The sequence below is a fragment of the Sus scrofa genome, chromosome 8 (genome assembly GCF_000003025.6).
Source record: "Sus scrofa isolate TJ Tabasco breed Duroc chromosome 8, Sscrofa11.1, whole genome shotgun sequence".
Lineage (NCBI taxonomy): Eukaryota > Metazoa > Chordata > Mammalia > Artiodactyla > Suidae > Sus > Sus scrofa.
Genome location: NC_010450.4, coordinates 114,106,858 through 114,122,858, shown reverse-complemented (window position 1 = coordinate 114,122,858; position 16,001 = coordinate 114,106,858). Strand labels below are relative to the sequence as shown.

The window sequence follows — 16,001 nt, the reverse complement described above, 5'->3', positions numbered from 1 at the left end:
TGATCCAGCGTTGTGAGCTGTGGTGTAGATTGCAGACACGGCCCAGATCCCATGTTGCTGTGGCTCTGGCGTAGGCTGGCGGCTACAGCTCTGATTGGACCCCTGGCCTTGGAACCTCCATATGCCGCAGGAGTAGGCCAAGAAATGACAAAAAGACAAACACAACAACAACAAAAAACGTCATCTCCATACCCAGGGTCAACTGATTTTCTCCTATGCAATCTTCTAGGAATTGGATAGTTGTGCACTTTACACTTAGGCCTGTGATCCATTTTGAGTTTATTTTCTGTGAAGGATATAAGATCTGTGTCTAGATTCATTTTTCTCATGTCAATGACCAATTGTTCCAGTACCATTTATTGAAAAGACTGTCTTTGCTCCAAGATACTGCCCCTGCTCCTTTGCTAAAGATGTGTTGACTTTATTTATGTGGGTCTATATCTGTACTATCTATTCTGTCCCATTGACTTGTTTGTTTTTTTCACCAATGTGAGGCTGTCTTGATGCCTGTAGCTTCATAGTAAGGCTTGAAGTCAGGTCATGTCAGTCTTCTGGCTTTGTTCTTCTTCAAAATTGGCTCTTCAGGTCTTCTGTCTCTCCATGTAAAGTTAGAATCAGTTTGTCAGTGTCCACACAATAACTTATTAGGATTTTGATTGAGATTGCTTTGAATCTATGGTTCAAGTTAGGAAGAACTGACATCATAACAGCATTGAGTCTTTCTATTTGTAAACATGGACCGTCTCTCCATTTATTTAGTTCTTCTTTGATGTGTTTCATCAGTTTTGTAGTTTCCCTCATGTAGATCTTATATACATTTTGTTAGATTGATACCTAAGTGTTTCATTTTGGGGAGAGTGCTAATACACATAGTATTGAATTTTAAATTTCAAACTCCAGTTGTTCATTGCTGGCACATGAGAAAGTGGTTGATGTTCACTTATTAACCTTGTATCCTGCAGTCTTGCTAGCTTCACTTATTAGTTCTAGGAAGGTTTTTTTTTTTTTTTCAGTTCTTTCTGATTTTCTGCATAGATGATGTCTATGAAACAACGATAGTTTTATTTCCTCCTTCTCAATCTCTATATTTTTAATTTCCTTTTCTTATCTAATTGTATGAGCTTGGATTTCCAGTATGATGTTAAAAAGCAGTGGGGAGAAGGAACATCCTTACCTTGTTCCTGATCTTAGTGGTAAAGCTTTGAGCCTGTCACCATTAAGTATGATATTAGCTGTGGGCTTTTTGTAGATATTCTTTATCAAGTTGAGGAATTTTCCCTCTCTCCCTTGCTGACTGAGAGTTTTTTACCACAAATGGATGCTGGATTTTGCCAAATGCTTTTTCTGCATCTTTTGATATGATCATGTGATCTTTCTTCTTAAGCTACTGATGTGATGGATCCATGATAACCGATTTCACACATACCTTATATAAATCTCATTTTAGTGATGGTGTAGAATTATTTTTTTGTGTTGTTGGATTCAGTTTCTGATGTTTTGTTGGGGATTTTGCATCCATGTCCATAAAAAATGGTGGTGTGTAGTTTTCTAGTATTATGTTTGTCTGATTTTGTTAGATTAATGCTGGCCTCATAGAATGAATTAGGAAGTAGAAGCAGAGGGAATAAGAGGTTAGCGGGAATTGGAGTTCCCGTCTTGGTGCAGTGGTTAACAAATCTGACTAGGAACAATGAGGTTGCAGGTTCGATCCCTGGCCTTGCTCAGTGGGTTAAGGATCGAGCATTGCTGTGAGCTGTGGTATAGGTTGCAGACACGGCTCGGATCCCGTGTTGCTGTGGCTCTGGCATAGGCCGGCGGCTATAGCTCTGATTGGACCCCTAGCCTGGGAACCTCCATATGCTGATTAGACCTTTAGCCTGGGAACCTCCATATGCCGCAGGAGCAGCCCTAGAAAAAGACAAAAAGAAAAAAAAAAAGAGATTATAGGGAATTGGTATAATTTCTTCCTTAAATATTTGGTAGAATTCATCAGTGAACCCATCTGGGACTGGTGCTTTCTACTTTGTAAGGATATTATTTATTGGGTCAATTTCTTTAATAGGTATAGGCTTATGCAGATGACTTGTTTCTTGTGTGAGTTTTGGCAGATTTTGTCTTTGAAGTAATTGGTCCATTTTACCTATGTTATTAAATTCGTGGACATAGATACGTTCATAGTATCCCTTTATTATTCTTGTAATGTGTGAGATATGATCAGTGATGTCTTCTCTTTTATTTCTGTTACTAGTAGTTTATATTCTTTCTTATTTTTCTTAGCCTGTCTAGAGACCTGTTGATTTTATTGATCTTTTCAAAGAACCAGCTTTTGGTTTCATTAATTTTCTCTTGATTTCCTATATTCAATTCCATTGATTTATGCTCTAATTTTATATTATCTCTTTTCTTCTATTTACTTTGGGCTTAATTTGCTCTTCTTTTTCCAGTTTCTTTCCAGTATAAGCTTAGATTATGATTTTAGTTCTTTTCTAAAATGTGCTCATTGCTGTAAATTTCCCTTTGTTTTTGTTGTATCCACAAATTCTGATAAGTTGTATTTTCATTTTTATTTAGTTCAAAATATTTAAAAATTTATCTTTCAATTTCTTTATTGACTCATGTGTTAATTAGAAATGTGTCATTTAATCTCCAAGCATTTGGGGATTTTCCAACTACCTTTCATTGTTGACTTCTAATGTAATTCCCTTTTGATCTGAAAAGAGGCATTGTATAATTTTTATTCTTTTTAATTTATTGAGGCATGTTTTATGGCCCAGAATGTGATCTCTCTCGGTGAATACTCAAGTCAGCTTAAGAATGTATATTCTGCTGTTACTGGATGAAATTGTCTATAGATGTCAATTAGATCCAATAGATTGTGTTGTTGAGTTCAGCTATGTTCTTGCTGAATGTTCTTTTCTGCATGCTGGATCTATTAAAGTGACTTTTATTTATTTATTTATTTATTTGCTTTTTAGGGCCACACTTGTTGTGAATGGAGGTTCCAGGCTAGGGGTCAAATAGGAGCTGCAACTGCCAGCCTACACTATAGCCACAGCAGGATCTCAGCCACATCTGCGACCTACACCACAGCTCATGGCAACGCCCTATCCTTAACCCACTGAGTGAGGCTAGGGATCGAACCCACAACCTTATGGTTCCTAGTTGGACTCCTTTTCTCTGTGCCACAATGGGAGCTCTCTGTTAACGTGACTTTTACCGGTCACACTTAGCACTGTTAAAATGCAGATTAATACCAGGTCTCCTGATTGTAATAAAATATTCTTTTTTTCTTTATTTTTTGGCTCCCTTGTGGCATACGGCATTCCTGGGCCAGGAATAAGTTCTGAGCCACAGTTGTGACCTACACTTACAGCTCTGGCAATGCCAGATCCTTAACCCATTGTGCCGGGCTGGGGAATGAACCTGTATCCCAGCACTTCAGAGACACTGATCCTGTTATGCCACAGCAGGAACTCCTATAATAAAATATTCTTTGCTCATGTTCTGTCCCTCAGGAAGCCTCTTTGCTTTTTTGGTTTCGTCGTATTTCCCAATGCTCTCAATTAGAGTGACTCACCAACTAATGCATTATTATAGTTTTTTGTTTTGTTTTTCTTTTTTGACCACCCCATGGCATATGGGGATTGGCTCTGAGCCACAGTGTTGACATAAGCTGCAACTGCAGCAACACTGGTTCCTTAACCCGGTGTGCCTGGCTGGCCATTGAACCTGCATCCCAGGGCTCCAGCACTGCCACTCATCCCGTTGTGCCACTGTGGGAACTCCAAGAATACATTGTCACAGTTTAATCAAAGCACTGTGAAAAAGTGAAAAATGAATGTGTGTATTCTCACACATGCTTGCATTTCCTTGACATATGTTTGTTTGTTTAGAAATGTGATGCCACATCAGGATCATTTACTATCTATAAAGCTTTCTGCAAGGATGAATAAGAACTATTCTTTACTTTTCTCTAAAACAAGCTTTAGACACCTTCAGAGAGTTTGGGGAGGACCTCAGCGTTTCTTTCTCCATGCGCTAACACCTCATCCTTCGGCTGAAGGTGCCATATTCTGAAATTAAGGGGTGTCCAAAATCTCCTAAGCCCATGGGTTGTATTTTGGTAGCAAGAGAGATGGCAGGATGGTCGTTAGGAATGACATTCACAGTGTTTACTTGGACCTTTCCTTTCCTTCATGTACTCTGAGGGGTAGCCTCTGACCACGCATGAGCGGCTCCATGTAAAAACACGTGGGTGATTTATTTACTTGGCCAACATCACCATCCATTTTTGTGGCAGCCCATTAGAGCCTGGGTTCTACCTGCAGGACCTCCAGGTTACATCTCGACCCTCACCTCTGGCCCCTGCCCTCAGAAGGTGTTCATCATCCCTGGGCTCTGGGTGCTCCGCTTCATTTTCCTTTATTTTGCTCAAGATTTGTTGCAAAAACTACTAGCCTGCCCCTTATTTCACTTCCTTCTTTTTTCTTCCCTCTTTCCACTTATTCCTGGTACCCTAATTGTTCTTGTATTGACTAACTCTCCATGGTCCTAAGAGTTTACTTTCTTGACTTACATTTTGTTTTCTGAATATCATCCAAGCCTTAGAAGAAGACCTTGAAAAATGTTGCTTTGTGAAGTAGAGGACTGTGCCAGTATCTAGTTGGCTTGGAGATTGCTTAGAAGGAACGTGGGAAACCTCTTGAGTGAGGATGTCTGAGTTGGGTCATGAGCACAGGCAGACCAGGTAAACTCTGTATGCCAGTTGAAATAAGCACAAAGGATCCATTTTCTCCAACAGGAGAGATCAACTACTGATAACTAGTGAGGAGGCTGGAGTAAACAACCTCTTAGAAATCTTAAAAGCAGGAGTTCCCGTCGTGGCACAGTGGTTAACGAATCCGACTAGGAACCATGAGGTTGCGGGTTCGGTCCCTGCCCTTGCTCAGTGGGTTAACGATCCAGCGTTGCCGTGAGCTGTGGTGTAGGTTGCAGACGCGGCTCGGATCCTGCGTTGCTGTGGCTCTGGCGTAGGCCGGTGGCTACAGCTCCGATTAGACCCCTAGCCTGGGAACCTCCATATGCCGCGGAAGCGGCCCAAAGACATAGCAAAAAAGACAAAAAAAAAAAAAAAAAAAGAAAGAAATCTTAAAAGCAAAGACAACAGAAGATTAGAAAGGGAGAAAAATCACTAGAGGAACCAAGAGACTTGGGTGTGTAAAGGAGACTCCCAAGCAGGAGCTGGAAAGCGTGGGCAAGTTTAGCACTAGCTGAGCTCCTCAGGTTTAGGTAGTCTGCTCAGTCTGTTAACCTGCTCAGGTTATCTATACTAGAGACTGCTTGAGGATTGATCATAATGCTTCTATATCCTGAGAAGTTACTCTGCCTCCCAACAAATGTCCTCTCTCCCTGACCAGAGGTGGACTCTGTCTGTCTGACAGCCTCTTTTTCATACTATCCCCACCTCAATTTGTTTCTGTCTTAATTCATATTTATCTGTGTCTGGTTTCATTTCTACTTCTAGTTTCATTTTTATTTTCAAAGACAGGATTTTATTTGAGCAAGAGTAATAATCACAGTAAATATGTATATTTTATTCTAATTTTATGAACTATGTAATTATACTATATTTAGCTGGAGGGGCTGGTCTCTCTGCTGCCTGGTGGTACATTACCACAAATGGCATCTTGCTAAGAAGAAAACTTTTTTAAGTTTCCAAGACAGAATGCTTTTATTTGCCTGCCCCACGCAGAGTGACCAAAATGAAAAATGAGGCTTACTCGTTTTATCCTTGGTACGTGTTATTCAACAGACCGTGTGCTCATAATAAGCCTTTTAAAGAGACTATATGATATTTGGGAATTTAGGTTGCAAGTTTAAGACCTTTTCTCTTTAACTTTGAAATTATAATGATACCTCATGTTCATTTTAGAAAAATTTGAACCTTGATAAATAAAGGGAAATTTTAAGTCATCTGTAAATCAATTACCTGTTAAAAATTTGCATTCTTTTTCCAGTATTTACGTGTATATGTGCAGCTTTTATAAAACAAGATAAATAAGGTTATACACATATCACAGTTTTGTTCTCATGGATATATCATAAACCACCTGTCACTCCCCACTCAGCATGGTAGAGAAATTTCAGTTTCTATTGCATCCGTCTACCACAATTTAGTTAAGCAAGTCCATCTTGTTGAACATTTACTTCCAGTTTTTCACTGTTAATGTCAGAGACTCAGAGCTAAATCTTGTTCACATTATTAGGGTGTTTAAAAAAATGTAAGAAATGTACAGTAGTCCTAGAGAGCAGCCTGATATTTTGGTGGGTTTGGGTTTGTTTTTGTTTTTTGTTTTTTTTAGTTTTATGGCTGCACCTGCAGCATATGGAAGTTCCCAGGCCAGGGATTGAATCCAAGCCGAGGCTTCGGTCACTGGAGCCTTTTAACCCACTGTATTGAACCTGCACTCCTGCAGTAACTGGAGCCCCTGCAGTCAGGTTCTTAACCCACTGTGCCAGGGCAGAAACTCCTTTTTTTTTTTTTTTAAGCCAATTTAATATGTGAAACATTGTATCTCACTTTTTTGATTTGGGTTTTTTTGCTCACCAATGCATTTAAAACACTTTGTCACTTTCAGTGTTAAAGTATAAAGAAGTTGTTTTCTTTGGTTGGAAGAGGTCTGAAAGCATTTCTTAAACGTAAATAATTATTGATGTTGCACCTTTACGATACTGTATGACCTTGTCATTTCTTGAGACTTTTACTCTAAGGAGCTAAGGAGTTCTAGCATAACAACAGAGGAAAGAACTAGATTGTTGATTGTTTCTTCCTGGAAGACCTAACAGAAAAACTGTAGAGGCTGGGAGACACAGAGCTTTTTGGTCTGTTCCTTCAACCTTTCTCTCTGGGCTTTATTTAAAACAAACAAACAAACAAAACAACTCCTATTTCTGGGATGTTTGAGTGTTCTCTATATTGGGCAGAGTGAGGTACAGAGTGAACTTTCAAGATATTTCAAATTTAAGACTATGTAATTAGGAAACAATGTCTGAGTTCTCATCATACAGTTTTACTCAAGCATCCCTCTAAAATAGTGGGTTGTTCCCCCCACATACACACCCCGTTTCTCCTTCCCTCTCATTCATAACTGCCGTATGTTGTCCATGGATTTGGTGTCTGAAAATCTTCAAGGCATCAAACTTAATGCTTTCCTCCTTGATGCTTTCCTCCTCCCTCTCCCATTTATAAGATTACTTGAGTGGCTTTATTTTCCTACTTGCAAGGGGTTTAGGTGGGACTCATTCAGCACCCAGCTGGCTGTCTTTTAAGAGGGTGTTAGTCAGCAAACAAATAACATCACTCTGTGCCCCGAAGACACAGCAGACTGGCAGGTGGTCCCTTCCCTCATGGAGTTCACAGTCTGACAGAAAAGAGCCAGTGCATCTTTACCAGTGACTGACGAAATGACTACAATGAGAAAACGTTTATGATGGAGAAAAAGCATAGACTGATGGGGAGCAGATGAAAGAGGCCCTAATCCAGTCTGGAAGAGTTAAGAAAAGGCTTCTTTTCTTTGTTTAAGAGTGCGTGGGGATTTATTATGTAGTGCGCCCCTTGCTGCGTGCTGTTTAATATCTGTGAACTAATCTCTTTCTGCTTTCTTTGGTTAGCTTTAGCAATATCCAACAAGATTTTTTTTTTTTTTTTTTGCCATGCCCTAGGCATATGGAAATTCCTGGGGCAGGGATCCAACCCACACCACGGCAGCAACCTGAGCTGCTGCAGTGACAGTGCCAGATCCTTAACCTGCTGCGCCACAAGGGAACTCCTCCCACAAGAATTAAAATGAAAATACATTGCTAAAGTTGATGGACAACTTTAGTAGTAACAGTATTTCAGTCTAAAGGAAAATTCTTAAATAATTAGCCTAAAGAACAACATACTTGCCTGATGGAATGAAAAAAGCTGACAAATCGCCAGAACATCAGCTTACCCAAAGGACTTGTGGGGTAGCTGTGGAAGTTCACCCGTATCATGTCTTCCATATATGGTGTGGGAATATCTGAAGGAACAAAGGTCTTTTGCCAGCTAAGATTTGCTCTCTAGCAACTAGTATTTAAAATAAAAATTAATTTGTTTTCCAACTTACAGTGAAATGAGCCTTAACCGCAGTGACTTTCGTAATTTGGAAATGCTCCACGTTTAACTGTTAGGGAGAGCCCGAGGTGACTGTGACAGATAGGAAGATTCCTTTGGGTTGCTGAGTCCCCTGAGAGGATTATGGCTGTTCTTTTGCCAAACCATGACTCTCAAGTCCATTAGGAGGCTTAAAAACAGATGCTTCCCTGGAAAGTCACTTTCCAAGCATCAGGTTACTTAGGGTTTTTATGTGGCTGTATCTTAGCCATCTCCTGATGGTGGGGAATTTGTTCCACAAATCTGGAACCGTCTTCTCTTCAGCTCTTATCAGACACGTGGCTGAGGGAAATGGAAGGAAAAGATGGATTTCTGGTGCGGTTGTGTCCCTGAGATGAGCCAGACCATCCGAGCCGCTTATTTGTAGCACATTGCGCTGGCTTCCTACCAAAGAAGCTCTAGGGAGTTACACTTCAGAATTTCTCGAGGGTCATGATGAAGAACTATCCTATGACATCATATGATGGTCTCCCCGGGTCTGTGCTGTTGCTCCTTGTCTCCTGTGTACAGACCTGCAGTGAGCATGTTAGAGCTGAGTGTTAAGAAAAGCTTGTTTCCCCTGGGGAGCAAACCGTGGTTCCCCACTGCCCATCCTCCTAGCATGTGCAGATCTGGAGATACACAGAATCCGTCTCTGAGTTTGGAAGTTTGTTTCTTCTCTCTTTTGCACTAGTTGCAAAGGAACTGAGAGCCAAGTACGTAGCCCAGTTTTTTTGCCACGTTGTACAACTTAACTAGCATACCTATTATACCCCTGTTCTTCTCATTTTTATTTTAGTCATGGATGTGGCTAAACAACATTAACCAACAAATAATGGATGAGGCACACTATATGCCAGGTGCTGTTTCTTTTTTTTCTTTTTTTTTTTTTTTTTTGCTATTTCTTGGGCCTCTCCCTCGGCATATGGAGGTTCCCAGGCTAGGGGTCTAATCGGAGCTGTAGCCACCAGCCTACACCAGAGCTACAGCAATGCAGGATCCGAGTCGCGTCTGCAACCTACACCACAGCTCATGGCAACGCCGGATCATTAACCCACTGAGCAAGGGCAGGGACCGAACCCGCCACCTCATGGTTCCTAGTCGGATTCGTTAACCACTGCGCCACGACGGGAACTCCAGGTGCTGTTTCTAAACACTTTATAAATATTAACTCCTTCACCCCCTTAAGGACCCTATGAAGTTCGTGCTGTTGTTATCCTGATTTACAGGTGAGGAAACTGAGGCACAGGGAGGTTATGTATCATGTCTGGAGTCCCACAGGTGATAATGGTGGCGATTCTTTACTTGGAGCAGGTGAGACAATATTCAGTCACAGGAAATATTTCCCCACTCCTCCTACTATATCTTGTGATCAAGAATCCCTGGTCTTTATTTACCTGACTTTCTGATCCTATGTTACTCCTCTTACAGGAGTAATTTACTATGTAAGTTGTATCATATACTTTATTCCTTTATGAAGTGATGCATGATACATATACTTCAAATTAAAATTAATGAACTTCCGAGACACTCTGGCCGAGGTGTGCAGGGGCTTGATGTGGGATCTCAGTTCCCAGACCAGGGGTTGAACCCAGGCCACAGTGGTGAAAGCATCGAATCCTAACTGCTGCTAGACCACCAGGGAACTCCCCCATGACCCTCTTTTAAATGGGTCTTTTCTGAACTACTCTAGGACATGCAGAGTGTTTGGAGTAAGTATTAAGCATGAATTTGCATTCTGACGTCCATCTCCTTTACCCATTTCCTTTTTGACAAGGGCACACATTTTAGGTTTGACTAAATGAAAGGCACCGTGTTTAGCTATGTAATTGGAAAAAACCTATAAGCTGACGGTACTATCATTGTCATTAGTATCACGGTACAAGCAGCTACAGTTGTTCATAGACTTAGGCTGTGGCCCAGGAGCCACTTTGTCCGCAGACTTAGGTTATGGCCCAGGAGCCACTATCTGTCCTTCTTTAAATTTGTCTTGTCCTTGCTCCCTAAGAAATGAAATGTTGCCCTGTTTTATGAGCTACTCTGAGTTTCCGCCTCTCCCAGCTTGACACCCTGGGCTTGTTTCTACATATCGCTGTGTGTAGGTACATGAAAAGCATTGGAACCCTTCGGGAGGTGTGTCTTCTCAAGAAATCTCTTTGTTAGCCCAGTTCTTATTCTGTCAGATAGTTAGTTAAACTAACTTAACTCCTAACTTTATAAATAGGTAATTAAATCGATCCTTTTGATGGAGTAGCTCAGGTTGATAGTTTACAAAGATTAGCCCATGAGATTACTGGAGGGTGTTAACACTGCAGCCACTGTCGCTGACGCCAGGAACAGGCATGTGGGGGGATACTTGGAGGGTGTATCTGTAGGCGCCTTTGGTATAAAGAGACACATGACCCCTTTGATCCAGGTACTATCAGATTAAATCTGAATATACATTCCTTTCTTCTTGTAGTACCTCAGTGTTCTAGAAAAGTCTTAAATATGGGGAACCTCTGAAAGGTTTAAAGTGAGAGAGTTAATTTTTTTTTTCTTGTCTCTTTCTTTCTTTTTTTCTTTTTTTTTTTTTTTCTTTTTTTGTGTTTAGGGCCGCACCTGCAGCATATGAAAGTTCCCAGGCTAGGGGTCGAATCAGACCTGTAGCTACTGGCCTATGCCACAGCCACAGCCACTGCAACACAGAATCTGAGCCATGTCTGCGACCTGCACCAAGCTTACAGCAACGTGGGATCCCTAACCCACTGTGAGAGGCCAGGGATCGAACCCGCGTCCTCCTGGATACTGAGCCACGACAGGAACTCCTGAGAGAGTTAAATTTTTAAAAGGACCAGTGGGGGAAAACAGGGCAGGACGAGATTAATGTAATGCAGGGGAAACATCCTGGTGGCTGGAAGGAGGGTCGGTCAGTGGGGGTGGTGAGGACAGTCAAGAAAGAGGTAATAGCTAGAGTGAGGTCCCAAGTGAAATGAGAAAGCATCTTCTGAGGGTGGGATGTCTTTTCAGAGGAGTAAACACATCCCACTGAGAGAATTATGTGATAGCTGAAATGTAAATTAAGTTGCTTACCTCCTATTAGAGCCTTAGTGGAATGTAGCATTTTTGACCAGCTGAAGTTTATTTCATCTCTAAACAGCATTTCAGATGTATTTGTGTTCTTTAATTTTTATAACAAATTTATTGAGATAGATGTAATTCACATACCATAAAATTCATCCTTTTAGAGAGTACAGTTCAGCGATTTGTAGTTCGTTTACAGAGTTGTGGAACCATCACCACTGTCTGATTTTAGAATGTTTACATCATCCCCCAGAGAAACCCCAAATCCACTGATAGTCCCTGTCCATTCTCTGCCTCCAGCCCCTGGCAACCATTCATCTACTTTCTGTATGTACCGATTTGCCTCTTCTGCAGACTTCATATAAATGGAATCATTCAACATGTGATCTTTTGTAACTGGCTTCTTTATTTTTTTGTGTAATGTTGTCAAGGTTCATCCGTGTTACAGCATGCATCACTACTTCATCCTTTTTTATTGCCATATAATATTTTTCTTGTATGGACAGCATACATTTTGCTTATCTGTTCATCAGTCTTTGGGCATTTTCATCAGTTGATGGACATTTAGATTGTTTCCACTTTGGGGCTGTTATGAATAATGCACAGGAATATTTGTGTACAAGTTTTTTGTGGACTGGTATTTTCGTTTTTCTTGGGTATATAACGAGGAGTTCTTGAGTGTCTTCCAACAGTTGAGTATTTTTGGTGAAAGTGAGATCTCAGTTGAAATCCGTTTCTGGCAGTGGATAGGTGTATATCCTGTGATTGCTAAGCTTAGATCTTAGTGAAATTTGTTAGGCATTTGAAAGATAAATATACGTCAGCTACCAAATCCCGTGTGTGTGTCTGTGTATGTGTGTTGATCTCAGTTTATACTCTTACACAGCTTTCCAGAGGTTTCCAGCTTATAGGATATTCATATGGTAGTTCTGTGAACTAGAAACCTCTGGAAAGTGGTGTACATTTTACTTCCACCCACAAGTCAAGTTTCAGCTCACTTAACATCCATTGAAAGAGAGAGGAGAGTTCCCCTTGTGGCTCAGCATGTTACAAAGCCAACTAGGATCCATGAGGATGCAGGTTCCATCCCTGGCCTCGATCCGTGGGTTGAGGATCCAGCGTTGCCATGAGCTGTGGTGTAGATCGAAGACGCGGCTTGGATCTGGCATTGCTGTGGCTCTGGCATAGGCCGGCAGCTATAGCTCTGATTGGACCCCTAGCCTGTGAACCTCCATATGCATGGGTGCAGCCCTAAAAAGCAAAAAAAAAAAAAAAGGAAAGAAAAAGAAAGAAAGAAAAAAGAAAAAGAAGAAGAAAAGAAAAAAGAGAGAGGGAACAGATGGATTTTAGGGCAGTGAAACTACCCTGTGTGATACTTGGGTGGTAGATACATGTTGCTATACCCATGTCCAAACCCATAGAATGTCTGCCACCAAGAGTGAACTTAGCATAAACCGTGGACCCTGATAATTATGATATATCCAAGTAGGCTTATAGATTGTAACAAATGTACCACTTGGTGGGGAATGTTGAAAACAGAGGAGGCTGTGCATGTGAGGGGGCAAGGGAAATACGCGAAATCTCTATACTTCCTGATCAGTTTCACTGTGAATCTCAAACTACTCTAAAAATCAATCTAAAGAGTCCATGAAAGTGTTACAGCAGTTGTATGTATTTCACCATTTTGTTTGAAGGTGACAGATTGTGCATCACGCAGCAGCCTTGGTCTTGGTGACACTGAGTTTGTGTATAGGCAGTTCCTCAGACTGCTCTGCAAAGCCCTCGGTGGCCTGTGCCCTCCACTGCATTTCTCTACTCCTGGGTCGCGAGGCTCCTCTGCCTTTCCATTCTCTAATCCTTCCTGGCTCATTCCTGCCTCAGGGCCTTTGAACCAGCTGCTTCTTTGGCCTGGAGTGTTCTTCCATGCCCGCTCCCTGCTATTAGGAGCATCCCTTCAAAGAGGCTGCCTAACCACTTGCTCTAAGTCAGCCATGCCAGCCTTGCTCTGATTCTGACTTCTCTCAGTGGCATTTATCACAATCTTCTTATTTATTTATCTTCTTATTTATCTCCTTGTTAGAATGTGAGCATTGTGAGGGAAGGGAATCTGCCTGCCTTCCTTCCTCCATCTCTGAACAGGTCTATCAGGTATTTAGTACATGTTAGCTAGTGGAATGCATGGCCAAGGTGCATTTCTCCTCCTGAAATGCTGGTGCCTGTTAGAGCCAGTGTTCTCCTGGTGACTCTTCCAGGGGGCAGTGTATAGAGCGCACCCCTTCACCCTCTCCCCCAGAAAACCAGCAGAACACAGCAAAGCATCGTTCTTATTTACCCTCTCACTTTCTCTGCCTTTTAGTGCCACCCTCCTTTGCCCCTGCCACTCTTCGCAGAAAAGATCTGTTCCAGAACTGAGTGTTGACTGCTGCAGGGACTACGGTGGGGTTTGCTGTGCTCCCATCTGCAGACAGTGGGTTTCATGCTTCCTGGTGCTGGATCCTAAGAATGATTTGCATCTCCTGAAGGTTGGTTGTCCTGAAACTTCTCTGCTATCATCTCTTTTCTAGTTAAGACATTTCAAAAATGCCTTAACTCTGGGAATTTCTATTTTATCCTCAGGAGAGACTTAGATTTCAGACTGTTTCAGGTGAATAGATGTTTCCCCACTCATTGGATTGTTGTCCTAAATGACAGCCAAGGAAAGCGGTGACACCAAAAACTTCCCACCATCTTTGTGGTACTGCCAAAAGACGACACTCGGTAACTGCCTCGGCCATGCACTATGAAAAATTAGTGACACTAAAATCTAAGAAATATCAGGCACCAACATTACTGAAATGATTACTAGCAAAGCTAGTCTGATTCTATAGCTATTTAAACCAAGGTTAAAGAGTTGTAGTAGTTATAACCCATTCTCTGCCCACCGTAGAGGAAGGAAGGTTTTGCATTTATGATTGATATTGTTTGACTCAATTCACTGCCTAGACTAACTTGAATTTAATTCTGAGGATAACTTTATTCTTAAATATAAAAATAGCAGTTCATTTTTTTTTTTTTTGTCTTTTTGTCTTTTCTAGGGCTGCACCCGCAGCATATGGAGGTTCCCAGGCTAGGGGTCTAATCGGAGCTATAGCTGTCAGCCTACACCACAGCCACAGCAACGTGGAATCCAAGCCGCATCTTCGACCTACACCACAGCTCATGGCAACGCTGGATCCTTAGCCCACTGAGCAAGGGCAGGGATCGAACCGGCAACCTCTTAGTTCCTAGTCAGATTCGTTAACCACTTGAGCCACAACAGGAACTCCAAAAACAGCAGTTCACTTTTAATGCAAAAGATTTTTTGCTTCTTCTCTACAGCTATGATCACCTTATGACTGAGACTCAGTCGACTCTTTTGATGGACATTTTTTTTTATCATTACCAATTAATGCAGTACTGGAGCTCCCTTGTGGCCTAGCAGTTAAAGATTCAGCCTTGTCACTACTGTGGCGCAAGTTGGATCCCCAGCCCAGGAACTTCCACATGCCATGGGTGCAGCCAAAAAAAAAAAAAAAACAGTTAATGCAGTATTTGCCTGAAAAGACTTCAGCCTTAAGATGGGCCCTAGAGCCATGTAATCCCAAGTTAATTAAAAATAAGTTCTTATGAATATTTAAGAGTCATTGTTCAATACAGCATTCTGTAGGCTTATTTGTTTGTCTTTTGTAAAATTCAAAATAATTCTAAGAATGCTGCTAGGATTAGAAGGCCTGTAGTGGACCTGTAATAAGAATGATAACTATTTCTGACTATTTGACACAATGATCTCTCTCCCTTTGGCTGACGGTGGGATGGTGTCTGTCCTATTGAAGCATGATAGAGAAAAGAGTTCATTTATTCAACAAATACGTAACGACTGCTGTGTGCCAGGCTCTCGTTTCAGTGTTGCGAACGAGGCAGTGAACAAAAAGCAAACTCTCTGCTTTCATGGAGCTTGTAAAAACTCCCAAATAATCTCAGCAAACCAACGGGAGAAGAGAGGCGCAGAGAACTTGACTCACTGTCAGGTGTCCTGGGAAAACCTCCTTCAAGATGGCAGGCAAGATGAAAAGGAGGGAGCTGGAGCCTGATTTGGAAAATATGCTAAAGCTATCACAGTGCTGTAATCTAACCACTGCAAAAAATATAGACGCTTATCAAAACAATAAACCAAAAGCAGGTGCCAGGGTGGTCTAACCTAGGCTTAGAAAAAAAGAAGGATTACTTTTCAAGGATACCATTTTAATGCATTTTTTCCAGGTTCACAGAGTTTGCCCAAATTCTGCCTCCACCGCCCCCTCCCAGCCTCAGCTGTGTCTAAATGCAGCCTTCTTGACTTTCTCTGTGCATAAATATGAATTCATATTTGCCCCCTTAATAAAGTAAGAGATAATCACCAATGATGCTTTTGAGCAACGTATATTTCCTCCTAATATATGTAGAAGGTTTTAACAAATCAGTACTAAGAGAGTGTCCTCATTCTTTTTTTTTCCTCAGCAGCGACAGAGTAGCCCATTGTATGGATGTACCACAATTTAAATAGCGACCTATTGATGGATGTTTGGATTGTAGCCAACGCTTACTCTTAAACAATGCCACAGTTAGTAACTTTGTGTGTAGACTGTTCTGCATGCACAGAATTATATGTGTATACATTTGCAAAGTAGAATTATAGTTCATACAGTATGTGTATAATTTTGATAGTCAGATTGCTTCCCAGAAGTGCTTTATCTTCTCACCCCCC

General features: G+C 41.4%; 1 protein-coding gene and 1 non-coding gene across 7 annotated transcripts in view; both read left to right on the top strand.

Annotated features, from left to right (window-relative positions):
• SGMS2 (sphingomyelin synthase 2) overlaps positions 1–16,001 on the top strand; it is a 93,221-nt gene that overhangs the window by 23,088 nt on the left and 54,132 nt on the right. For 3 of the 6 annotated variants that reach the window (XM_021101689.1, XM_013978971.2, XM_013978972.2), the window contains exon 2: positions 13,596–13,761. The exons of the other annotated variants lie outside the window; for them this stretch is intronic. The gene's annotated coding sequence lies outside the window, so the exon portion shown is untranslated. The remainder of the gene's footprint in view (positions 1–13,595; positions 13,762–16,001) is intronic. 6 annotated transcript variants of the gene reach the window in all.
• MIR9843 (microRNA 9843) lies at positions 12,119–12,199 on the top strand. The gene has a single exon (NR_128530.1). It is a non-coding gene; the product is annotated as a microRNA 9843 (primary transcript).